The 20,701-nt window shown below is 39.6% G+C and overlaps 1 protein-coding gene across 2 annotated transcripts in view; it reads right to left on the bottom strand.

The window, feature by feature from the left end:
• The window catches only part of LOC114031713 (microtubule-associated protein RP/EB family member 2), a 193,017-nt gene extending 182,759 nt beyond the window's left edge, over window positions 1-10,258 (bottom strand). The window contains exon 1 of one of the 2 annotated variants that reach the window (XM_027846871.1): window positions 10,192-10,258. The gene's annotated coding sequence lies outside the window, so the exon portion shown is untranslated. The remainder of the gene's footprint in view (window positions 1-10,191) is intronic. The other variant, XM_027846870.1, reaches the window with a different exon arrangement.
• Between the last annotated feature and the right edge of the window lie 10,443 nt (window positions 10,259-20,701).

The following is a 20,701-nucleotide window of genomic DNA, read 5'->3' on the forward strand; positions in this document are numbered from 1 at the left end:
TAATTATCATTACTTAACATACTAACAGCAGTCTCAAAAATTTAAAAGCAGACTACCCAGTCCCTTGGTTCTGCCAGCTCCTATGTGATTTTTTTGCATATTTACACATGCATTATTATTAAATTGGGAGAAACTGCCATTACTCTTCAGGTTACTTTGATTTATTATTTTTCATTAGACAAAAAGCAGTTGCATTTCCTTAGTGTACCTAGAATCAGAGAGAAGCCACTGCATTGAGTACAGGCTAGCCTCCCAGGTTTCAAGACAGGACCTGGATCCAAGTCCTTCTTTGGACACATAGTAGGTCTGTGACCCTGGGCAAATTATCTAACTCGTCAATGCCCAGGCAACTCTATAAGACTAAAAAGTTCTATTAGCTAGAGGGTGAAAACCTGTTAGAATCTACATTTTGTGAGGGAGGGGAGTGTTAATTTTATTTCAATTTGCACCTGAACGCCCATTCTGGCCATGGTAGGTGTTCTATTTAGTAGCCGTTTTTTAAAAAATTTCTTCCTGAGCTACATTAATTGGCTTAAATTACTTTAGAACAAAATAATCTATATTCCATTACTACCAATGTTGAGAATAAAATTAAACCAATCTGTAGATTTTCAAATCTTATTTTGGATTGAATCAATTATTTATTTATAGATAAAAAAATTTCTTGGTGTAGGACTCTTTTTTTTGGATCATTGAGAAGGCTTTTTTTTTTCAACCTGGAGTGCAAGAACTTTTTTTAAAATTTTGTTTTAAATAAATTTTGAAAACTGTATTTCAACATAATTAGTTTCTTTAATATTTCTATGTATTTTATGTTTTATGTTCTAGACTGGTGGCTTTTAAAACAAAAACATTATTCTGAGACAAGGTCCATGACAACAAAAAAGCTAAGAATCCCTATTTTAAAGGAACCCTTAGAGATGGTTATGAACTATCAAGTAGTCTAAAACCAACAGTCTAGGATGTAAAAAAGTGGAAGTTCTTTTAACAGAAGGAAGTTTTGTAAAGACACCTCTTCAAGTCATCTTAAATAAGTTCTTATCAATGAAATTATTCTAGGAGTTTGCCAATTTCTGCAATATTTGTTTAATAATATTTACAGAGGTTGTACAGATGGCAAATGAACTAATGACTACCTTAAATCTAACATAATCCCCATGTTTCCCTTGAATATTCAGAAGTCTCAAAAATCTATCTAAAACAGAATGTGGAATAACTCTTGACTATGGTTAGTGATTGTATTTATTTTCTATCAAGTTACTGAATGTCATCAGTCAAAGTGTAAACTAAGTAAAAATCAGTTTGTGATCTCATATCCTTAAGATAAAATATGTTCTTTTTGGAAAAATAAAATATTGAGTTGCAACAGTGGTAAATTAGTTTCCAAATTTTTATATGAATTTAAGTGGTACAATCAAAATAAAACTTCTGGAATAAACATTGACAGTTGTAACACTAACTCATGGAAGGCTATATCATGAATCCCTCAGCTCTAAATTGTGAAAATACGTTCTTAACTTTAACCTTTCAAACAATGACAGGCTAAATTTGCTTTAATACATTTGTTAGAATTTCTCTTCTCCAGAATAGCATACTCATCTTACACAAGGAGAGAGGCAGAGAAAGAGAAAAGAGACACCTCTTCCTGAGTTCAAATTTGACCTCAGACACTTAGTAGCTGTGTTATCCTGGGCAAGTCACTTAACCCAGTTTGCCTCAGTTTCCTCCTTTGTAAAATGAGATGGAGAAGGAAATGGCCAACCACTCTAGTATCTTTGCCAAGAAAACCCCAAAATGGGGTCATAGAGAGTTGGACATGATTGAATATATGTGTGTGTATGTACACATACACACACGTATGTATACACACACATATATATGTATATGTCAGTGTGTATACATACTTGTGTGTATGTGTATGAATGATAGTGTAGTACAGTGAGTAGAAAGTTGACCTCAAAAAAACCAGGAAGAATTATTCTCAAGGCTGTCTCTTAGACATACAGCCTGTGTGGTGGCTCTGGGCAAGTCACAGCTCCTTAGTGTACTAGGCAACTCTCTTAAGACCCTAAGTTTGGAAAGGGTGCTAATGTGAATTAATAGATTTTCCTGATCTAGGAGTTCCCTATATCAATGAAATAACAGGTCCAGTCCCTATCCCTACTCCTACTCTATACTCTGTGAACATGCTGCTTTCCCCTAGTAGAATGTAAGTTTCTTGAGGGTAGGGGCTACCCCATTTTTGTCTCTGTATCCCCAACACCTAACACATGGCCTGACATAGAGTGTTTAATAATGCTTATTGATTGATTACAGCTGGTTCTCATACTTAATGGTGCATTTCAACCATTTATTGTAGCTAGCAAATCAGTTTCTCCAGATGTCAATGTGCCAAATATTTACTTACATACTTCTAGAGAAAAATCAGAAGCTCAGACTTGAAAGAAGCCCTAGAGCAGGCCTGCACCACCTGTGGCCAGCCAAAGACTTTCAGATAACCCTGGAAAAATATAGGAGATGTTTTCCTCTACATTTTTTGCGAGCTCTGGCCGGGTGCAGGTGGTGCAGGCCTGCTCTAGAGGTTATCTCTTTCAACCTATAGCTGAATGAAAATCCCATCTACAACTTCTGAGACAAATGGTCATCCACCCTGCAGACCTGTAGCATCTCTAACCATTCAAGTTGTGCAAAAGTTTTAAACAGCCTATAACACTTTTACATAGCTCTAATGGTCAGGAAGTTTTTCCTTAGTTTAAACTTAAATTTGACTGCTTGTAATGCAGCATCAAATTGTGAGATTTTTGTGGGCAGGGACTGTCTTTTGTCTCTTTTTGAAACCTTAGCACAGTGCCTGGCACATAGAAAGTGCTTAATAAATGTTTGCTGATTGATTAACAATAGTACAAATCCTTTTTAAATACCTACTATGTACTGGGTGCAATGCTAGGCACTGGGGATACAAATAAAGTACAAAGAATGAAACAATCTCTTAAAGAATTCACCTTCTAACTCTAACACACATATAATTATATATGACTTTTTACAAATCATCTTAATTCTATAGTTTTGCATAAATTTTGAAGAAGAGTAATCTTCATTGTTACAAGGTCAGAGAGAGCTCTCAACTCTTAATAAGTTTGTTTAGTTAAAATTATTTCAAGGATACATATTTCCAAAATTTAGAGTTATGGAATTGATGCCTTAGGCTTCTATGAGTTGGTGTTGCAGCTATTGGTATTTGTTTAGGCTTAGAAATTTACCTTCTGACCAAACCACTTAAATTAGGAAACCAACCTGCTGCTTCTACAAATTAATACACAACTGAAGAGACAGGAAAGCAAACACTCTATCTGTGGGATTAGAAGAGCTGTAATAGGAATATTTAATTCAGAAACATTAATTGTGTCATCACTAGGTAGAAATATTGAGGACTAATGTTTTAAAATAGTGTTGAGCCATTTTAATAAATTGAGTGTGTTGCATTGGAATTAATGGAGCAGAGGGAGAGTCTAGAGAGAATCTTATTGTTTTGTCCTTAAGATACAAAAACACATCAACAATAAAAAGCTGTTTTTAGTATGTGGCTTTGTAAATAAATTTCTCTGGAAGCAAATGTGCTGATAAATTTTGATTAAGTAAAATTCTTTTGTTCCTCCCACGTGTTATATATTTATTGTTCACATTCTGTTGAATTAGCAGATTGAAATATCAGAGCCAGACATCCTCCAATCTTAAACTTCAATGACTAAAGTTCAGAGGATCACTAATTTGGATTAATCAGAGGCACCAATTTGGATTACTCACTGGTGAGGGAGGGTCAATATGAATCAGTAAAAAGGATGAATTGCAGAGTTTTTTTTTTCTTAAATGTCATTTTATTACCATTATATGTTGTACCTTTTCTTTGGAACAGTTTGTAACTTTAGTTTGAAGTCCTGAGAGTTTCTGATTTAATGAATAGATAATGGCTTGCAATTAGCATAGTGACAGCTTATAAAAGCACTTGTAAATGCATATTATAAAAGACATGTATTTTTCACAAAGACTTTAGACCTGGAAGTGATTTTAGGAACCAGCCCACCTAATCCCATTATTTTCAAACGGGGAAACCGAGGCTCAGAGAGACAAAATGATTTGTCCATGGTCACATAGCTAGGGAGCAGCAGAGCCAGGTCTGACTTAGTGTGTTTTTTTACTACACCACCCTCCTTAGAGCAAACATTCTCCCTCCAAACTGGCTTATTTTTCATTTGCTAAGCAATTTTTCCCCATAGGGAGTGTACAAAGTAAAATTCAGCTCATATCTTGTCCAAAGAGGAAATAGTTCTATACATATAGGATGCATATTCATGGGACACATGATGGTAAAGCTGCTGTATTTGTAGTCAAGGGGCTGTGTTCAAATTCACACTGTTCCACTAACTTCTTGTGTGATCATTTAACCACTCTGAAATTCAGTGTCCTCATCAGCAAAATGAGGTATTTGGACTATCTAATCTTTAACGTTCCTTTCAATTCTAAAGTCATGATGCTATGAAATTTTTCTGTTACTGCCTGATTGTACATACTGTATTACGTATCACCAAAATAATGAGAAAGTTATTTGTGGGTGGTTTGGGAAGGAACAGAATTGGTATATGCTACCAGGATATACGTATATAATTTTGCAAACTGCTAAATTCAAAAGAACACAGCTAGGTGGTGCAGTATACAGAGAGCTGGACCCAGAGTCAGTAAGACCAGAGTTCAAATTTGGCCTCAGACACTTAGTAGATGTGTGACCCTGGGAAAGTCACTTAACCCTGTTTGCCTTAGTTTCTTTACCTGTAAAATGAGCTGGGGAAGGAAATAACAAACCACTCCAGTATCTTTGCCAAGAAAATTCAAAATGGGCTCATGAAGAGTCCAATATGACTGAACAACAATAATAACAAATTCAAAAGAAGTGAAAGTAGGTGAAAAGTGATCTTAAGGTATAGTAATCAATAATCTGCTTAATCTTCTTTCATGACAAGTAACATAATGAGTATGAGTGCCCCAGTGTTCCCCCCCCCCCCCAATAGCTTAACTTTAAAATTTTGGAGCAAATTTAATTTCACGTAATAAAGTTTAGTTTAACTTTTTTTTTTTTCAGTGGGATTAAGGTAGGGGACAAGGGGGTGAAGGCGCAGCCCATCATGGTGGTAAAAAGCTGGAGGACAGAGGAAGCAAGAGCTGGTTTCAAGTCCTGCTTCTGACATGTACTGGCCATGTGACTCTCAGCAAGTCACTTAATTTTTCAGTGCCCCAGTCAACACTCTAAAACTATAAATTGCAGAGTAGGTACCAATTTGCACTGATAGTGAGAATCTCCTTATCCAGAAGTTCCTTCTACCAAAAATATAGCAGGTTTGAATATCTCAAAAAAGCAAAGAGTGAGGGAGGATCTTACCTGGAGAACAGCAGGAATAAATGAAGAAAGAGGAAGAGGATATTATTTGACTGATAATACCTTCTGGGATATCAGGGTGAAGTGAAAAATAGTTTCTTCTTTGCCCTCCCACCTCCCCCAATATTACCAAAAGTGACATTAGCAAGACAAAAACCATATTACTTTTCACCTTAGCTTTCAGAAAACCTAGAGCTAAATTCATTCCCCTGCTGTGGAAATCCACTCTGTCCTCAGGTACCTGGGTGGAGGTCACTTCTCTTCCTTTGCAATCATAGATATAGAACTAGATGGGACCGTATTTCCAACATTCTCATTTTTGTATGGGGAAACTGAGGCTTCAAGAGTTTAAGTGACTTACCAAAGGCTGTACTAGGACATCGGGAGCCATCGCTATCCGATGTTGCCCCAAACTCAATGAAATTATCTTTATATTGTAGAAAGAACAATTGAACAATTACTCTAAAGTCAAAAAACTAGGTTCAAATCCACACTTTGACACCTACTTACCTGTGAGACAATAGACTAACCAGCCACTTACTCCCCCTGTGCCTCAGTTTCGATATTTGGAAAATGAGGAAGATGGTTTCTGAAGTCTCATCTAGCTTCATGGTCTCGTGAAATGCTATATTCCAAATCCCAAGGATGAGATTAAAAGTGATTTGAGTCGAAAGCTGTCAAGTTCAACGAAAACATTCAAAGTAAGGAAGAAGTTGAAAATGGCTTAGAAAATGGCAACAATGTAAAGGATGAGGTTTGAGGCATAAAAACTGAAAGGCAACGGGAAAGCATAAGGAAATAAAAATTTAACTCTGTGGAAATCCTTGGTGTTGAGTTCACATATTTTTTATATATTGATTATAGGAATGGAATAAGCTTTTATTTTTTTTCATGTTGCTGTTGTTGTTAAGTTGTTTCAGTCACTCTTTATGACTCCATTTGGGGTTTTCCTGACAAAGATACTGGAGTGGTTTGTCATTTTCTCCTCCACCTCATTTTATAGATGAGGAAACTGAGGCAAACAGGGTTAAGTGGCTTAACCAGCATCACACAGCTAGTAAGTATCTGAGACTGAATTTGAACTCAGGTCTTCCTGACTCCAGGCCCAGTACTATATTCACTAGGCCCCCTAGTTGCCTTTTGTTCCCCCCTAAACCTTTTCCAAAAGGGAGTTTAAATAACTCCAACCACAGTCCTCTTCTGATGCCTCGTTGTATCACAGAGATGACCCTGAATTCTCAAAGGCTATCTCACAAATTCTGACCTGTCATTCCAAGCTGGAAAGATTTTGAGGACTCCAGTGGAAAATTATTCAACTATCACCTAAGGACCAGCCTAGAGAGGTTCATAACCAGAAAATTGATCACTGAGTGTTTTTTTGGCTTTTTTAATCACAGTAACAGATCATCTACTAAGGGATAAAAGGTTTGTGATTTCTTGTGATGGAAAAAGTACCCATACCAATGAAATCATGGTCTTTGGAGCACTGAAAGATATTAAATTCAGGATCATGCTTTGAGGTTAATAAGTGATATGTGGGTTAAAATTATTGACTAAAGTCAAGCATGATAATTTCTCTTTGAATAGATCCTATTACAGGGCCTATGTTTAAGTGCCAGATGGGGCCTTAGACATCATCTCATCAACCAACCAACCAACCAATTAATAGATAAGCCTTTACTAAACACCTATTATGTAGAAGGCAGTGTTATCTGAGGACCAACCTAAATTATGAACCAACCTTCTCACCATACAATGTAGATATTCAAATGGGGTCCAGAGAAATTAGTGACATACCCAAGGTCACATAGGTAGTAAGTGGCAGAACCACTTTGAACCCCAAAACTAATGCTCTTCGTACTGTAGCATGCTATCTTACTTATCCCCAGTAGTTTAGTAAAAAGTACAATGGGGAGGTTCTGATATATGCAGGTGGAAGAATAGCCTAACTGGTGAGATTTACTGATCCATCCAATAATAGTACAATCAGTAGAGTTTTCCTTTACCTTAAAAAAAAAAAGATGCTCACAAGAAGTAAGCCAACATGTCTACCATACTTCTGAATCAAACTGAAATTCTTATGGTTTAACAGAAATATATTACAATTTCATAATCTTTTTTTTTTTTGTGTGCTTCCCACAGAGTAAAGGAAACTCTGCCTGGGCTGTGCTTTTCCCCCTGAATGACAGGTAAGAGTTCCAAATGAAACAGTTTTAAGAAGGTACTGAGACAGGGAGAAGCTGACAAGCAAACACACTGAGGACTAGACATTAAAAAAGAAAGAAACAAAAAACAATGTAGTTTCCAAAGGAGTCTGGTATGTATGTGTAAATATTTTAAGCTATAATTACTTTCTATACAGTGATAGCAGCCCCACCTCCAGTACAGTAGAGTACGGTGTGCTGCTGCCTTGGGTGCATTCCCTGTTAGGTTTTACTAACTCACCAACTCTTTACATTAGTCACTACTCAGATGTAAAGTTTCTACTATATGTTCCTCAACAATGGTGCAAGAATTGGAGGCTATTCTGATAGCAATTTTCAGTCTTTTAAACAGGAAACAGAATGCAGAGGGAGGAAGTTAGGGAAACAGTCAAGTCCTACTGTCCTCAAAAAGGCCATCAGTTTTTCAGTTCCAAGGCATTCTATGGGTAGCATTCATTTTTGTTTGGCATAGCTAGTTTTCACTTGCTCATCTTCTTTCAGAGCATCAGTATTCCAATTCAAGGTGTGATGTCTTAAACTCCCACAACGTGGTCCAGGGACACTCCCTAATCTTTCCAAAACTTGGTATTGCTGACACATCTCTCATTCCTAGTGTTCCAATTAGTTTGGCAGAAAACCCCTTTGGCAAAAAGAGGGACACTGCCATAAGTCACATTAGTAAGACAAGGATTATTCATTCTCTCTCTCTCTCTCTCTCTCTCTCCCCCTCCCTCCCTTAGGGCAATCTGTGGAAATCTGCGTAAGTGCTTGGTAGTAGCTACTTCTTCCTCCTTTAAGACTGTACATTTTGAGGTGGAAGGAATCCCCCCCCCTTTATAAATGAGGAAACTGACGCTCAAAAGCAAAAAATAAACTTGGTCAATGTCACACACGTAAAGTATCAGAGACAACATTCAAACTCTGGTCCTAATTGTAAACCAAGTAAGCCTTCCACAACACCAGGTAGGTCTCCATTGTACTTTTTAATCACTCAAATACTTAACTTTGTATTCTGTAAGCCGCCCTAAGTCCTCTTTGAAGTAGGGTAACAATAAATCTTAAGAACTTACTACACCCTAAGTATGCAGGAACAATACCTCAATAGCCTCAGAGTTGGCCTGAAGGCCGATACTATGCTAATCAAGACGAAGCCATCAACGATAGGCTCAGTGTTTGAGTAGGAAGACAAGCTCTTTATTTTAATTAGTCACAAAGTCATAGATCGTTAGAGTTGATGTAAATGCATCCTGCAATGTTTAGTGATACTCCACTTGCACTGAAGGTCCTGACTAAGAGAGTTTAGCAGGTCAGGACTAAGAGGAGACGGTATTCAGTGCTCTGTGATGTTAGACACTCTTCACACGATAGGAGTCCGACTAATTTTTCAAGCACACTTTAAGAGCCGTATAAGAGGGAGACCCTTTCCTGGTCTAACTTAAGTTGTTTGTAACTTCTAGTTAAAATCGGAATGGTTTTGGAAGACTCGCAGAAAGCAAAAGCGGAGGGTCGTAGTGAAGAGGACAAAATACAGAGTCAAGCCAGTGTCTTAAAGTCACAGGCACACTCCAGGTCTTAAATCCCTCAAGGACCCTGAGTACATGCTTTTGTCCTATGCCCCCACTTCACCGGCTTTATAGGACCATTCATTCAGGCCAGACAGAGACCTTTTCAAAGGTAGCTAGGGGAGGGGGGCTTCTGCTGTGAGTGGGGAAACAGTCCACTAGCTCTGGTCACAGCCCCCTAGCTGCTCCTAGCAAGCTGAGCCACTTTAATTCTCACTTTAATGAGCTAGCCAATTAATTTCCTCTCCTCACTCGCGCGGAACCTCAGCAGCACGGTGAATGCCGGGGCTGCCCTGTAAAATGAGCAACCTTCTCCCTCCACCTTGCACCCCTCCATACCTCTTAAAATAGACAGCCACACAGGGAAGCACAGATTCCGTCAGTTCCCCGTGCCAGCCTTGGCCAAGGGACAACTCCAAGGCGGGGATGATGGGTACAGAGAGGCAGGAGCAGAGACCCCCCACGCAAGCAGAGTCCCGGAGGGTTCCAGGGTCACGAGTCCCTAAGCCTTGCAAGACTTCCTGGTCAGAGCACAGTGCGCTTTGCGCACCCCATGACAGGCTCCCCCGGCGCCCAGGTAAGATGACTGCAACTAGGGAGCCGGGGACCCAGACTGGTGCTGCGTAATCCTGCCTCCCCAAGTCCCCAAGTCCCTCAACCCTCAACTGCGGTCTCCCAGCCCAGCCCCGGTCATTGCCGACGGCTCCTGCCAGCGTGGCAAGCCCGGGTGTCTGCCCAGACCTCAGGAGGTGCGGGGAGACCAGAGCGGGGCGGAGGAAGCCTGCCGGCGGGGGCCGACGGGCTGCGCGCCCCGGGGCTCCCATGGCGGCGATTCCCAACTTCTTGCCCCGCTTGGCTCCCCGGCAGACGCGCCCCGCTGCCCCGTCCCTTTGCGCGGCGCACGGCGGCTTCGGAAGAAGGATGCGACTCCAGGGCGCGCGGAGGAGGGGAGAGGGCGCCGGGGGTACCCGCGGACCTTTTAATGCACTTGACTCACCTGCTCCGCCGCCGTTGCCTTCGCTCTCGCTCTGCTGACAGCTGGGGGCTTTGTTTTCTCCACCCACCCAGTGCCGCCTAGATGCTCCGCCCCCGCCGCCCCACGTGACCCATCGCCGCCACCGCCACCGCCACTGTCACCGGGCGCGTCCTCCCCGCCCTCCCCTGCAGAGGGCTAAGCGCAGCGCTGCCCCTTCCTGGCAGATCCAGGGTGCGGGGGGTGGTCACCGCCGCGGCCGGGCTCAGTGCGTGCGTGATAAAGGGTGCTGGAGCAAGGGCGTGGGGTGGGCGGGCGAGAGGAGGGATGGATGAGAGGAGGGTCTATGCAAGCCAGGATGCAGCCAGTACGTTGTTCAGGGTCCGAGGTAATGTGCCTGGCCCCTGGGAGTGTGAGTTGGAGTGAGGTTGTCTTCTGGAATTTGTGATACCAACCTCAGCTGCTGGAGGCTACCCTTAAGGGAGCGGAGGCTGAGGAGGTGCCCTGCAGGAAAGGTTGAGAGAGGGGGAGATGCAGAGATATCTTGGCCTGTGGAGTGCAATGCTTTGAATTTAGGAAATGAACGCCAAGGCATGGAACGCTATAGTGTAATTCATGGGCTTATTTTTATGGTAGATGCTTGCTATAATGATCGTGTTATGCTGCTTACATAATAGCAACATAGTATTGTCCTGATTATTAAACTTGGTCTTCTTAACTGAAGAATAATAGTAATTAACGGTAATAATGTGAAGTGTTTTGATGTGGCTTCTGGATATGTTTGTTGTTGTTATTAGTATTTGGATTCTTTTTTTGAACAGAAACTGGAGAAATACACTTCGAAAGACTACGATGTCAATAGAGACCAGTGTTCGTTTTTTTTTTTTTAAATTAAATTAATTGTGAAGGGAAAAAATTCTTCAAGGCCCCACCTTGGCTAAAATGCCTACTTTAACTTCTGCAGCTTACTATAAAATCTCTGTCTGCTCTGATCTCCTGGAGCTCTTATCGTCTTCATGGCCTGGTACAGTGTTGGGAGTATTGGCTTTAAAGTCAAGGGACCTGGGTTCCAAACCTTCCTCTATCCCTTGCTTCTTGTGTGACCTTGGGGAAAGTCAACGAAACTCTCTTAGCCTCGTTGTGCTCATCTGTTAAAAGAGGGGCTTGGACTAGATGGCAGGTGAGGTTGCTTGTAGCTCTAAATTTTTCATCCTGTGGCACTTATGGGTATAATTTCTTTTTGCTATTTAACTTCTGTAGTAACTATCTTATCAGAGAATCAGGTTACCCAGCATTCTTGGTATTCAAGCCCTGCCTCAGTCACTAGCTGGATGATCCTGGGCAAATCACTTAACCTCTCAGTGTCCCAGGCAATTTGCTAAGGCTATAAATTTATAATGATCTAATAAATTTCTGATGTGCATCTGTATAGGGAGTCAGACATCACACCCAGAATTCCCTACACTTTAAAATCACACTTCCCCCATCTGAAAACAAAACAAAACAAAAATCTTGTCTCCAGCCTAAACTCAAAACTCTCCAAGTCAGAGAGTCTGTGGTATATCACTTTTAGGAGTACATGCAAGGCAAATCACACTAAACCATCATTCCTTGCTATCTGGGTGGTACCACAGATAGAGCTCTGGGCCTGGAGTTGGGAAGACCTGAGTTCAAATCTATCTTCATTCACTAACTATGTGAATCTGGGCAAATCATCTCTGTTGGCCTCCATTTCCTCAACTATAAAGTGGGGATAACAATAGAACATATCTCCTAGGGTTGTTGTGAGGATCAAATGGGACTATTTCTAAAGTGTTTAGTTTAACATAGTGCCTTGAACATAGTAGGTGCTTAATAAATGTTTGTTTCCTTCCCACAAATGCATAGGATCATACTTTTAGAGCTGGAAGGGCCATTAGAAGGCAATTAGTTCAACCCCATCATTTACAGATGAGTAAATTGAGACCCACAGAAGTTAAATGGCTTACTTAACATAGGTAGTAATAGGCAGAGCTGTGCTTTGCATTCAGGGCTTTTGTCTCCAAATGCTGGTTACATCTAATGCACAACGCTCTTTTGTATATATGTGAAATCTAGTTAATGAAAAAAAAATTTAAAAGCCTCAAAAAGGAGGAGTTTGTCCCCAAAAGACAGCTTGCAACCTAAGCTGGGTGGAAGTAAGGAAGGGGATCCAAGCAGGCAGCTATCACTGGCCTACTGATTCTATGTACATGTGTGCCTCAGCTTTTTTTTTTTTTAAAGAAACAAGAAGTGCTGATTTTTATGCCTCCATGACTCATTCCAGCTGCCTGGTCCCTAAAGTTCCCAAACTCGTATATTCTCCTTGCTCATACCCCAGGCATAGCTGTACTTGTACTCTGGATCCCCCCCCTCCACTGTACCTATCACAAAGTCTGGGACATAGTAGACCCTTGGTAAATATTAAATGAATTAATGTAATACAGAAGAAATCATGCAAATTAGAGATATATTTTATTTCCCAAAAAACCTTCAAATCTTGATATACCATGCAATTCTTTGAAATTGGCATGAAAGCAGCATGAATTTTAATTTCTGGAGTGTCCATTTGCATGTCTGGTGGATTATCTATTTTAGTATCTGAGAGGGTGAATGGGTTGGTAAGGTGTAGCACATTTTCTCTAGTATTATTAAAAATCTTTAGATGGTTTTCTTGTATATCTTAAAATGTGTATTTTCTGATATATTTAGGGGTTTTTTTTTTTTGAGGAGAATGGGGAGAACTTCCTCTTTTTCCCCTCCTGGCTTTTCTTCCTCTTCCTTAAAGGTGGCCTTTCCCCAGATTATGTCATTGGCCTTATGGTCTTTTTGTGTTACACCTCCTTCTTTATACCCAACTCTAGAACTTCAACTCCTACCTCCACATCTTTAAAATTAAGGTCCAGGTGAGGCAGAGCCAAGATGGCAGAGTGAAAGCAGTGACCTGCTTGAGCTCTCCTCCAAACCCCCCAAACACCTGTAAAAAATAGCTCTAAACAAATTCTAAAGCAGCAGAACCCACAAGAAGATAGAGTGAAACAAAATTAAGGTCCAACTCTATCTCTAGTCATGGTCTTCTTCCCTGTCTTTCAGGCCTGTATTTTCGAACACTTGCTCAATTTCCCTCTAAAACCATGAAAGCCCTTAGTTCTTATTTCTCCACTCTGGGTAATTCAGTGAATGGCAGAGCTTGATAAACAATTGTTTAATGAATAGAATTTTACCTGTACTAAATATTGATGATATTTGTATATAGATATCAATGCAGTAGATATTAATGATCAAGATTTTTTTTTAAAGAGAGCATTGAAAACTTCAGTTTGGCATTAAATGCTGACAATTTAACTGCTCTCAGGAAAAGAATGTTTATATTCTACAACTTTCATTTACTTCAATGCACATAGTTTAAAAATGTCTGCTCTGTGTGTATAAGGCCTAGAGCTTAGTAATGGAAATGGCACAATGTTGGCCTTCTAGGAGCTTTGAATCCACCATGTACACAGATACTTGAAAGGTCAAATGTGATATGTACAAAGAAGTCCAGGTATGATTCTTTAGAAAAACTTGAGGAGGGTGAACTTATTTTTATCTGGGGGGATCAGGGAAGACTTCATGGAGAAAATTATGCCTAAGCTGGGCCTTGAGGGAAGAGAAGGATTTGAATAGGCAGAGAGGAAGGAATCAATGCTAGTTATGGGGTTTCAGCAGAATCTCTTCAGTGTCAGCACCAGACCCCACATTTTAGGAAAGACATTGATGAGCAAGAGAGCCTTCAGAGAAAGATACCAAAGAACCTTGAGATCATTCCATATGATCAATACTCAATGCTTGATCTCTTATACAAAACATGCTTCTCCATCTAATTTAAGATACGTCCTTTATTTCAATTTTTAACTCTTTCAAGCTGAAATAACTAATTCTCCATGAGCTACAAGCTAGACAGTTGCCTAAAGGACAGTGACCAGAATGGTAAAGGGTCATCAATTCACGCCAAGGGAAGGAATGAATGAAGGAACTGGGAATGTTTAGTCTAGAGAAGAGTAGGCTTAGGAAAAGACATGGTAGCTCTCTTCAAGTCTCCAAGGGCTGTCCTGTGGAAGAGAGACTTGTCTTGCTTGGCCCCAGAAGGCAGAACAAGGAGGACTGGGTGCATATTGCAAAGAAGCAAATATAAGTTTGAAGTCAGGAAAAATGACATAACAGAGCTATTCCACAATGGAATGGGCTGCCTTGGGAGTAGTGGATCTTCTTCACCGAAGGTATTTATTTATTTATTATTTTGTTTGTTTTTTTGTGAGGCAATTGAGGTTAAGTGACTTGCCAGGGTCACACAGCTAGTAAGTGGCAAGTATTTTGACGAAGACTGGTTTTGAACTCAGGTTCTCCTGACTCCAGGGTCAGTGCTCTATCCACTACGCCACCTAGCTGCCCCTACAGAAGGTATTTAAACAAAGGCTGAATGACCATTTGTCAGAGACAACCAAGGGATTATTGTTCAGGTAAAGCAGTCGGGTTATTCGGCCTCTGATGTTGCTTCTAAGTGTGATTCTGTGCCCATGTGCCTATGATAGATAATGTTCCCAGAAGGCTAACATTCAAATATGTTGCTCTTGTCCAGAAATCATTGCTATGTATAGACAGAGTTAGAGGCCTTGTTAACAACCTGTTCTTCATCAACACTATTAGGTCATTTCATGAGAGAAACTTCATATAATGCTTTCACCATGGATTCTAGTTCTGTTCTTGCAAACAGAAGAAACACATGCTTTTCTCCCAAATGAAATGTCAATTTAAAGTTGAACCAGCTGGATTTTTTAAAGTTAAATTGCCATGTGTCTAAAATGACCTTCCAAATATTTTTTAGGGATGGCAACAGTAATGATACAAATCAGACAGACTGACTTTGAAGTTTTACCTGCAGCAAATGAAAAAAAGGAAATTATTCCAGCAATGCGTGGAATGATTTCAAAACTATGCCTTTTTCCTCCTGTCTTTTGTCTCTGTTGTGTTTACTTAGGAGAATTTCTAGGCAGCAAGTAAAATAATCTCTCAGTGACAAATAAAGAAAGCAGTACCTGTCTGATGCCAGGATTCACTCTGAAGTTATCTTGTTAACTGTCTCTCAAAACTAAGGTCAGAGAACTGTTAATAGGCTGAAAATCAGCTGAGAGTGCAGGGAAGAGAGAAGTACAAGTTCATTTTATTGTCTCATTTGTGGTGGACACTTGCTAATTAATTCAGTCTCCAAGTCTTGCATTTTTTTTTAGTTTGTTTTATATATTCTACAAAATACCTACTTGGATTCATTATTGTGAAGAGGTGATGCTACGTTCTGAAAAGCTATGCCCATGGAACTTATACTCTGACACATCCTGCTAAGTTGGAAAAGCTTTCACTAAGGACTGGGTTCAAGGTCAGCGTGGCAGGAGGGCTTCATTGGTAATGATTCAGGGATCTGTGCTTGGCCTAGTGCTGTTGAACATTTTTATCAATGATTTGGATAAGGACACAGAGGTCATGCTCATTTGTAAAAATGGGTGGGATATCTTATATGCTAGATGACAGCCAGTATCCAAAAAGATCTGGATAGACCATTAGAGAACTAGGCTGAATCTGGTGAGATGAAATTCAATAGAAATAACTGTAAAGTCTTATTCTTGGGTTAAAATCAGTTGTAACCCTAAAGTATCCCATGTACCAGACTATGTTGTCTAAGTAACAATTTAACTGGAGTATGAGAAGTTCATCACCAGAACTATGGCTACAAGGTAATGAATTGGATTTTTGACCATAACAGCCTGTTTTTAAGTCTGCATTGGCAGAAGGAATTCCTTCGATGAAATCGTAGATTCTTGAAGTTTTGAAGTTTGTTTCATAGGATTGAAAGAATAGACTGTTTCTAATTTTATGTATGTGTAATCAGTGGTCCAGCATGCCAGGCTCTGGACTTATATTGGCTAGATCTAATCTCGAGGAATTTTCTCCACTTCAATCACTTTTTTTTTTGGCTTGTGTTGTCACCATCCTGTCAGAATGTATCTCATGTATATATCTCTACATGTTAGTTTAAAGGGTCCCCTGATTCTTCCTAAGAATCCAATGTGAGTTGGTAATGCATACCATATTCAGAAAACTTTTACTCTCCATGAAATGCAAAAACAACATAAATTATTCACAATATCCCAATGTAGTTGATAAAATGCATCTCTCTTTTCTTGTGAGTTCCACCTTCGCCCCCCTCCCCATTACTTTTGTGGTCCTGATGAATTTCATTACCACCCTGTGGTCTGGACTTCCCTTAGATGGGAAACAAACTTGGTGTTGCTGAGGGGTCAACCACCCCTCTGGTGAATCTCTTGGCCTAAAAGCTTATGATACTGCCCTAGAAGGAAAAGGAAAATGGAGCGACAACTCCCTTCCTATCACATCTGTTCTATGAGAATAGTGTGTACCACTGAATAGTCCATGGTTTTGGGTCCCCCATTTAGCTTTGGTCCCTCATTACTCCTATGACTGTAGGTCTAGGATAATCTAGAAGGCTGGTTTCCAGAACATGCAAATTTGGTATATATAGAGGGGTAATGCTAAGGCTTATGATTCTCCAGGAGAAGGCTGGGTCCCTGACTTGGAGGTGGAGGAGCTATCTTTTCAGGCTATTAGTTTGTCCCAAGGCAATAAGTAATGGCTTGGGGGAGGGGGGAGGGGAATGGTAAAATCCTCCAGGGTTCAGGTTAATTCTTGACACTGCTGCTTTCTGGCCTGTACTGACGCGGAAAAAGGCAAAAATGGTAAAAAAAAAAAAGAAAAGAAAAAAAGACCAATTTACCAATTTATAGATGAAGACTCCCTTTTATAGGCCTGCAACGAAAAGGTTGCTGTGTCTAACAGTGGTTAGTTATTCATCCTTAGTCTAAAACAGTCAAAGCCAATCATGTCTTTCACAATAAATGAGATATTATCAAAATCCCAAACAAATTCTTACCATCTTGTAAACTCTTCAGGTTATCAGGTAGCTCCTCTGAGCAACCCTCTATGGATGTTAAAAAAATAAATTCCCCCACCCCCCCCAGTGTTTGTGTCCTCAGGACTATTTGATCGTGTTGAATATGATAGGGACAGGCCTGATACCAGTACCCAATTAGTTCAGGTTCAGCTTTGGGATGAAGTTAGGCTCTTATAGGTCATTGACTAGTTAACAAAAAGGAGTTTACTTAGACATAACATAGCAAGGATCTACAGTAGCACTTATCTCTGGTGACATAGTTCTTCTCATTTTTGTATAGAAATTCATTTGGTCAGCCAGGGCAAGGTATGGTGACTTGCCTGGTTCGGGCCATCCACAAGGTCTGAGGGGTACCGACTTTGTGTGAGTGGTACCTTTTATACCTCTGAGTGTCTAACAAGACAGTTGTTGTAGTCAGAGGCCAGCAAAAAGTTCCATCAAAGAAAGCACAGTTTGAGTCTTGCTTTATTTCTAGGCCAATCAAGTCCTGACTTTGTCAGCTTTTAGGGAAAATCTAGCCTAACCCATGTAATGAGGGAAGGGGAGAGGAAAAAGAGAACCCCAGTCAGGCTGCTGAAAGGGACAATCCGGGACATCACCTAAGCTAACCAGCAGGCAGTGGGATGGGTTGGGTTGTATAGGAAGCCTGATGGGAAGACTGTTGTCCATTCATACTGGAATCATAGCTCAATGCTCTAGTCTCAGGCTCACTGCCTTGATGAGCCCAGAGTCTTCTTGAGGTACTCCTCCCTCAACTTTTTTTTCTTAAACTGTCTATCTTTTACCACTATACTCCTAAATTGTTCCAATAGCATGGAAAATAGAAGTGATTACCCAGGGTTAAGCTCTTTGTCACCTTCTCTTTGCCTCAATGCTACTAAGGAGTGCATGCTCAAAGACTGTTGTTCCATTTTCTACATAAATCTCTTGTCAGCTGCCCCCCCATCTCTTTTGTTAAAAATGAGTAGGGTGTGTGTGTTCGCATGCATATCATCAATCTTTTGTTCACTATGGAACCTCTTCACACTGTTATTTTCTTCCCCTTCTTCACTGAAATCTGAGTCATAGAGAAACATACTGATGTTGAGCCCTTCAACTGAAGACTGTTCAGTTCATATCTATGGGGATAACATAGGCCATCTTTTCACTTCTGCAGTTTACTTCTCACTGGCCTTTCTTCCTGAGCAGTGGATGTACACTTTTGAAGAATGGTCCATAAAACTGAAAAGGGACCAGATGGGCTTAGACTCACTCTGTTGTTCCTTAATAGAGCTTGACTCTGCTTATGGAATTAAAAAGGACTTTTGCCTCAGTCATCATTTTCTGTTGAGTGAAGAATGATTGCACACCAACAGTTGTTATTCAGAAATTACATAGTATCTTTGTAATCTTGGTGACCTTCAAAACTTGTTGGTTTCACCCAAATAGAACAAACTCTGTTTTTCCCATTGTGATAAATGTATTATGTTCTAAAATACAAAAGCTGCTTTTAAGTAAACATTTGAAGGCACAAAAATTTATTCACTTTTCATAATTCCAGATAGCTTTACATAGCTCCACCAAGTAGCTATCCGGATTAACTCAGTGCTGATTCTTTGTAGCTTCATTCAACTTTAACAAAGGAGTGCAAGATATTAAGTTACATTATATTCTATTCCTTCCCCACTACATTTGAAGATGTCATTCCTTTCCCAAATGTTCACAAGCATCAGTCTTGGATGTCTACCTTAGTTGTTATTTGCCATCATTGTATGGTGTTTGACATGTATGAGCCCTAAACAGAAGTTTCATGATATGCTATATCCAGCTAAGAGTTGAGGAGATCACATGTATTTATGTTGTTCATGTTTATCATTATGACCTTTGAAAGTGGCTTTAAATCATAGACTATTTTGTACATGTCTGATAGAGGAAAAGTGCAAGAACCAACAACCAGTGCCCTGTATTGTTTTATTGACTTTATGAAGGAATTCCAGGTAGAATAGATTCATAGCAAGTACTGAGCAAAGTTGGCTGCCCTAAAAATTTACTAGCATTTGGCCATGTGAAAGTGGATGAAGACATGTTATATTCATTCTTCTATCAGCAGTGGATTAGACATCTTGATCTAATAGTATTTAATTTGCATTATGTAGCCATGCTCTTAGATATCACAAGAAACCTAGAAGCTAATGTCAGAATACAATTCTGAACAACGGTTCCAACTAAACAGATTTTGAGCATCTGCAAAAATCCTGGAAATGATTGTCTAGGATGCAGTACTGTTGACTGTATTCTAAGCGTACCCTCAATAGGGCATGGTAAATTGTGATACATTAACAGTAACAATTACTGAAAGATATAACATTTTAAAATTTACATTCATTAACTCATTTGACCATTACAACCCTGTGAAGTAATTACTATAGGTATAGTCCATTTTACAGATGAGAAAACTGGGGCTTAAATTGAGTGACTTGACCAATCACATAAGTAGTAAATGTCAGAGGCAAGACTCAAACTTTGGTCTTCCTGTTTTCAAGTCCAGCAGGATTATGGAATGAAGCCTTAATAAATCTGAAGTCATGTAAGGTGTGCACCAGGGAAGCCTTAAGTATCATCCAAGAATCTTAAGATCTTGTTTATAGTGCTCTCTTTGTGATAGCAATGTACTAGAAATTGAGGGGATGCCTGTTAACTGGGGAATGGCTAAAGAAGTTGTGATATATGACCATATTGGAAAACTACTGTACTATAACAAATGATGAGCTCAATGATCTTAGAAAAACATGGATAGACTTACATGAAATAATGAAGAGTGAAATGAGCACAACCAAAAGAACATTGTATACAGTAACAGCAATATTATTTAAAGAACAACTTTGAGTGACTAAGTCATTTTGACTATTATAAATGCCCAAATTAATTACAAAGGACATATGAAGGAAGACATCAGAGAAAACACTGATAAATAGAAGTATGTAGAGAATGATTTTACATGCATATACATATTTGGGTCTAATAGTAGCCATCTCTAGGTGGGGGGGGGGAAGAGAAGAAAAAAAGGAAGAAAGTTACATGATAACTTTATTATATATTTAAAAGGAATAGCAAGTTGTATATAATAGATTTGCAGTTTCATGAAAAAAGTTTCATCTTTTTTATATTCTATTATGTTATGAAAATGCTTGTTTTATTTCTCAAGTTCAGAATAAAATAAATTTTTTAAAGAATCTTATGAGCAATATGAATCTGAGGGCTAAATCCTCTTATTTAAATAGCATACTGTCTACTGATTGATTGACAAGTAGGAAAACACATAAGACTGAAAACTAGAGAAGACAAATCAGGGTCTGCATGGCCTAATGACTTGGTCTCCTTTGTTTCTACTACTGAATGACTAAATGTTGCTGGACAAAATAAAGTCACTTCATCTACTACATCTTCATACTCTCTAACCTCAACTGACCTCTCAGTGCCACAAGGCAATCTTTTCATTCATTTCTTGTTTACTCTATCACATTCCCTACTTTA

Source organism: Vombatus ursinus, unplaced genomic scaffold (genome assembly GCF_900497805.2).
Source record: "Vombatus ursinus unplaced genomic scaffold, bare-nosed wombat genome assembly UNPS02015255.1, whole genome shotgun sequence".
NCBI classification, from domain to species: Eukaryota; Metazoa; Chordata; class Mammalia; order Diprotodontia; family Vombatidae; genus Vombatus; species Vombatus ursinus.